This window comes from Arachis stenosperma, chromosome 10, assembly GCF_014773155.1.
Source record: "Arachis stenosperma cultivar V10309 chromosome 10, arast.V10309.gnm1.PFL2, whole genome shotgun sequence".
NCBI classification, from domain to species: domain Eukaryota; kingdom Viridiplantae; phylum Streptophyta; class Magnoliopsida; order Fabales; family Fabaceae; genus Arachis; species Arachis stenosperma.
This window is the reverse complement of record NC_080386.1, coordinates 43171007-43177728: the sequence shown is the minus strand read 5'-3', so window position 1 is coordinate 43177728 and position 6722 is coordinate 43171007. Positions and strand designations below refer to the sequence as shown.

General features: G+C 42.2%; 1 non-coding gene across 1 annotated transcript; it reads left to right on the top strand.

Moving 5' to 3' along the window:
• Positions 1-5912: 5912 nt before the first annotated feature.
• LOC130959069 (small nucleolar RNA R71) lies at positions 5913-6020 on the top strand. Its single transcript, XR_009078165.1, has one exon. It is a non-coding gene; the product is annotated as a small nucleolar RNA R71 (small nucleolar RNA).
• The last annotated feature ends 702 nt before the right edge of the window (positions 6021-6722 follow it).

Genomic DNA, 6722 nt, shown 5'->3' with positions numbered 1-6722 from the left:
CATCCTCTCATTGGAAATGTTCAACGCACCCTGTCACGGCACGGCTATCCATCTGTCGGTTCTCAATCAGGCCGGAATAGAATCCAGTGATTCTTTTGCGTCTGTCACTAACGCCCCGCCCTCAAGAGTTTGAAGCACGTCACAGTCATTCAATCATTGAATCCTACTCAGAATACCACAGACAAGGTTAGACCTTCCGGATTCTCTTGAATGCCGCTATCAGTTCTCGCCTATACCACGAAGACTCTGATCTCACGGAATGGTTGGCTCGTTTGTCAGGCGAGCACTCGGTTGTCAGGCGATCAACCATGCATCGTGCAATCAGGAATCCAAGAGACATTCACTAAAGCCTTGGTTGCTTATAGAACAAGAGTGGTTGTCAGTCACCTTGTTCATGAGTGAGAATGATGATGAGTGTCACGGATCATCACATTCATCAAGTTGAAGAACAAGTGATATCTTAGAACAAGAACAAGCGGAATTGAATGGAAGAACAATAGTAATTGCATTAATACTCGAGGTACAGCAGAGCTCCACACCTTAATCTATGGTGTGTAGAAACTCCACCGTTGAAAATACATAAGCATAAGGTCTAGGCATGGCCGAATGGCCAGCCTCCCAATGATCTAAGATAGCATAAAACGAAGATAGCTACCAAAGTCTACAGATACAATAGTAAAAGGTCCTACTTATAGATAACTAGTAGCCTAAGGTGTACAAAGATGAGTAAATGACATAAAAATCCACTTCCGGGCCCACTTGGTGTGTGCTTGGGCTGAGCAATGAAGCATTTTCGTGTAGAGACTCTCCTTGGAGTTAAACGCCAGCTTTTATGCCAGTTTGGGCGTTTAACTCCCATTTAGGTGCCAGTTCCGGCGTTTAACGCTGGAATTTCTTGAGGTGACTTTGAACGCCGGTTTGGGCCATCAAATATTGGGCAAAGTATGGACTATCATATATTGCTGGAAAGCCCAGGATGTCTACTTTCCAACGCCGTTGAGAGCGCGCCAATTGGGCTTCTGTATCTCCAGAAAATCCACTTCGAGTGCAGGGAGGTCAGAATCCAACAGCATCTGCAGTCCTTTTGAGTCTCTGGATCAGATTTTTGCTCAGATCCCTCAATTTCAGCCAGAAAATACCTGAAATCACAGAAAAACACACAAACTCATAGTAAAGTCCAGAAAAGTGAATTTTAACTAAAAACTAATAAAAATATACTAAAAACTCAACTAAATATACTAAAAACATACTAAAAACAATGCCAAAAAGCGTACAAATTATCCGCTCATCACAACACCAAACTTAAATTGTTGCTTGTCCCCAAGCAACTGAAAATCAAATAAGATAAAAAGAGGAGAATATGCAATGAACCCCAAAAACATCTATGAAGATCAGTATTAATTAGATGAGCGGGGCTTTTAGCTTTTTGCCTCTGAATAGTTTTGGCATCTCACTCTATCCTTTGAAATTCAGAATGATTGGCTTCTTTAGGAACTCAGAATCCAGATATTGTTATTGATTCTCCTAGTTAAGTATGATGATTCTTGAACACAGCTACTTTATGAGTCTTGGCTGTGGCCCAAAGCACTCTGTCTTCCAGTATTACCACCGGATACATACATGCCACAGACACATAATTGGGTGAACCTTTTCAGATTGTGACTCAGCTTTGCTAAAGTCCCCAATTAGAGGTGTCCAGGGTTCTTAAGCACACTCTTATTGCCTTGGATCACAACTTTATTCTTTCTCTTTTTTTTTCTTTCTTTCTATTTTTTTTTTCGTTTTTCTCCTTCTTTTTTTTTTCCTTTTTTTTTTGTATTCACTGCTTTTTCTTGCTTCAAGAATCATTTTTATGATTTTTCAGATCCTCAGTAACATGTCTCCTTTTTCATCATTCTTTCAAGAGCCAACATCCATGAACCACAAATTCAAAAGACATATGCACTGTTTAAGCATACATTCAGAGAACAAAAGTAATGCCACCACATCAAAATAATTAAACTATTATAAAATTCAGAATTCATGCAATTCTTTCCTTTTCAATTAAGCACGTTTTTATTCAAGAAAGGTGATGGATTCATAGGACATTCATAACTTTAAGGCATAGACACTAAGACACTAATGATCATAAGACACAAACATAGACAAACATAAGCACTAAAATTCGAAAAACAGAAGAATAAAGAACAAGAAAATTAAAGAACGGGTCCACCTTAGTGATGGCGGCTCTTTCTTCCTCTTGAAGATCCTATGGAGTGCTTGAGCTCTTCAATGTCTCTTCCTTGTCTTTGTTGCTCCTTTCTCATGATTCTTTGATCTTCTCTAATTTCATGGAGGAGAATGGAGTGTTCTTGGTGCTCCACCCTTAGTTGTCCCATGTTGGAACTTAGCTCTCCTAGGGAGGTGTTTACTTGCTCCCAATAGTCTTGTGGAGGAAAGTGCATCCCTTGAGGCATCTCAGGGATCTCTTGATGAGAGGGGTCTCTTGTGTACTCCATCCTTTTCTTGGTGATGGGCTTGTCCTCATCAATAGGGGTATCTCCTTCTATGTCAACTCCAACTGAATAACAGAGGTGACAAATGAGATGAGGAAAGGCTAGCCTTGCCAAGGTGGAAGACTTGTCCGCCACTTTATAGAGTTCTTGGGCTATAACCTCATGAACTTCCACTTCTTCTCCAATCATGATGCTATGAATCATGATGGCTCGGTCTAGAGTAACTTCGGACCGGTTGCTAGTGGGAATGATTGAGCGTTGAATGAACTCCAACCATCCTCTAGCCATGGGCTTGAGGTCATGCCTTCTCAATTGAACCGGCTTGCCTCTTGAATCTCTCTTCCATTGTGCGCCCTCTTCACATATAACTGTGAGGACTTGGTCCAACCTTTGATCAAAGTTGACCCTTCTTGTGTAAGGATGTTCATCTCCTTGCATCATAGGCAAATTGAACGCCAACCTTACACTTTCCGGACTAAAATCCAAGTATTTCCCCCGAACCATAGTAAGATAATTCTTTGGATCCGGGTTCATACTTTGATCATGGTTCTTTGTGATCCATGCATTGGCATAGAACTCTTGAACCATCAAGATTCCGACTTGTTGAATGGGGTTGGTAAGTACTTCCCAACCTCTTCTTCGGATCTCATGGCGGATCTCCGGATATTCACCCTTTTTGAGTGAAAAGGGGACCTCGGGGATCACCTTCTTTAAGGCCACAACTTCATAGAAGTGGTCTTGATGCACCCTTGAGATGAATCTATCCATCTTCCATGACTCGGAGGTGGAAGCTTTTGCCTTCCCTTTCCTCTTTCTAGAGGTTTCTCCGGCCTTGGATGCCATAAATGGTTATGGAAAACGAAAAAGCAACGCTTTTACCACACCAAACTTAAAAGGTTTGCTCGTCCTCGAGCAAAATAAGAAAGAAGAGAGTAGAAGAAGAAGAAATGAGGGAGAAGGGAATGACTTAGTGTATTCGGCCAAAGAAGGGGGAGAAGTGGTGTTTAGGTTGTGTGAAAATGAAGAAGTGAAGAAGGGTATTTATAGGAGAGAGGGGAGATGGAGTTCGGCCATGTATGGGTGGGTTTGGGAGGGAAAGTGGTTTGAATTTGAAGGGTGAGGTTGGTGGGGATTTATGAAGGATGGATGTGAGTGGTGAAGAGAAAGATGGGATTTGATAGGTGAAGGGTTTTTGGGGAAGAGGTATTGAGGTGATTGGTGAATGGGGGAAGAAGAGAAAGAGTGGTGGTGGGGTAGTTGGGGGTCCTGTGGGGTCCACAGATCCTGTGGTGTCAAGAAAAAGTCATCCCTGCACCAAAAGTTGCTCAAAATCACGTTTTGAGCTATTTCTGGCGTTAAACGCCGGGCTGATGCCCATTCCTGGCGTTTAACGCCAGGTTCTTGCCCTTTTCTGGCGTTTAACGCCAGTCTGGTGCCCCTTTCTGGCGTTAAACGCCCAGAATGGTGCCAGACTGGGCGTTAAACGCCCAACTGCTAGGCTTACTGGCGTTTGAACGCCAGCAACATCTTCCTCCAGGGTGTGCTGTTTTTCTTCCTGTTTTTCATTTTGTTTTTGCTTTTTTTTTCATTGATTTTGTAACTTCTTATGATCATCAACCTACAAAAAAAACCTAAAATAACAAAAGAAAATATAAAATATAATCATTGGGTTACCTCCCAACAAGCGCTTTTTTAATGTCATTAGCTTGACAGAGGACTCTCATGGAGCCTCACAGATACTCAGAGCCATGTTGGAACCTCCCAACACCAAACTTAGAGTTTGAATGTGGGGGTTCAACACCAAACTTAGAGTTTGGTTGTGGCCTTCCAACACCAAACTTAGAGTTTGACTTTGGGGGCTCTATTTGTCTCTGATTTGAGGGAAGCTCTTCAAGCTTCATCTCCATGGTGACAGAGGGATATCCTTGAGCCTTAAACACAAAGGATTCTTCATTCACTTGAATGATTAGTTCACCTCTATCAACATCAATCACAGCCTTGGCTGTGGCTAGGAAGGGTCTGCCAAGGATGATGGATTCATCCATGCACTTTCCAGTCTCTAGGACTATAAAATCAGTAGGGATGTAATGGTCTTCAACTTTTACCAAAACATTCTCTACAAGTCCATGAGCTTGTTTTCTTGAGTTGTCTGCCATCTCCAATGAGATTCTTGCAGCTTGTACCTCAAAGATCCCTAGCTTCTCCATTACAGAGAGAGGCATGAGGTTCACACTTGACCCTAAGTCACACAGGGCCTTCTTGAAGGTCATGGTGCCTATGGTACAAGGTATTGAAAACTTCCCAGGATCTTGTCTCTTTTGAGGTAATTTCTGCCTAGACAAGTCATCCAGTTCTTTGGTGAGCAAGGGAGGTTCATCTTCCCAAGTCTCATTTCCAAATAACTTGTTATTTAGCTTCATGATTGCTCCAAGATATTTAGCAACTTGCTCTTCAGTGACATACTCATCCTCTTCAGAGGAAGAATACTCATCAGAGCTCATGAAAGGCAGAAGTAAGTCCAATGGAATCTCTATGGTCTCATTTTGTGCCTCAGATTCCCATGGTTCCTCATTGGGGAACTCAGAGGAGGTTGGTGCACGCCCATTGAGGTCTTCCTCAGTGGCGTCCACCTCCTCTCTTTCCTCTCCATATTCGGCCATGGTTATGGCTTTGCACTCTCCTTTTGGATTTTCTTCTGTATTACTTGGGAGAGTACTAGGAGGGAGTTCAGTAATTTTCTTGCTCAGCTGTCCCACTTGTCCTTCCAAATTTCTGATGGAGGACCTTGTTTCATTCATGAAACTTTGAGTGGTTTTGATTAGATCAGAGACCATTGTTGCTAAGTCAGAGGTATTCTGCTTAGAACTCTCTGTCTGTTGCTGAGAAGATGATGGAAAGGCTTGTTATTGCCAAGCCTGTTTCTTCCACCATTATTGTTATTGAAACCTTGTTGAGGTCTCTCTGATTCTTCCATGAGAAATTTGGGTGATTTCTCCATGAAGAATTATAGGTGTTTCCATAGGGCTCTCCTAGGTAATTCACCTCTTCCATTGAAGGGTTCTCAGGATCATAAGCTTCTTCCTCAGATGAAGCTTCCTTAGTACTGCCAGGTGCATTTTGCATTCCAGACAGACTTTGAGAAATCAAATTGACTTGTTGAGTCAATATCTTGTTCTGAGCCAGTATGGCATTCAGAGTGTCAATCTCAAGAACTCCTTTCTTCTGACTAGTCCCATTGTTCACAGGATTTCTTTCAGAAGTGTACATGAATTGGTTATTTGCAACCATTTCAATTAGCTCTTGAGCTTCTGTAGGCGTCTTCTTCAGATGAAGAGATCCTCCAGCAGAGCTATCCAAAGACATCTTGGATAGTTCAGAGAGACCATCATAGAAGATACCTATGATGCTCCATTCAGAAAGCATGTCTGAGGGACATCTTCTGATTAATTGTTTGTATCTTTCCCAAGCTTCATAGAGGGATTCTCCATCCTTCTGTCTGAAGGTTTGGACTTCCACTCTAAGCTTACTCCATTTTTGAGGTGGAAAGAACTTTGCCAAGAAGGCATTGACTAGCTTTTCCCAAGAGTCCAGGCTATCTTTAGGTTGTGAGTCCAACCATATTCTAGCTCTGTCTCTTACAGCAAAAGGGAATAGCATCAGTCTGTAGACCTCAGGGTCAACCCCATTAGTCTTGACTGTGTCACAGATTTGCAAGAACTCAGCTAAAAACTGATGAGGATCTTCCATTGGAAGTCCATGGAATTTGCAATTCTGTTGCATTAGAGAAACTAATTGAGGCTTAAGCTCAAAGTTGTTTGCTCCAATGGCAGGGATAGAGATGCTTCTCCCATAGAAGTTGGGAGTAGGTGCAGTAAAGTCACCCAGCACCTTCCTTGCATTGTTGGCATTGGTGTTGTTTTCGGCTGCCATGTGTTCTTCTCCTTTGAAGAATTCGGTCAGGTCCTCTAAAGAGAGTTGTGCCTTGGCTTCTCTTAGCTTTCGCTTCAAGGTTCTCTCAGGTTCCGGGTCAGCTTCAACAAGAATGCCTTTGTCTCTGCTCCTGCTCATATGAAAAAGAAGAGAAAAAGAAAATGTGGAATCCTCTATGTCACAGTATAGAGATTCCTTGAGGTGTCAGAGGAAAAGAAAAATAGAAGAAAAGAAGGTAGAAGAATTCGAACTTGATTAGATAGAGTTCGAATTGTGCATTAAGAAGGAGTAGTACTC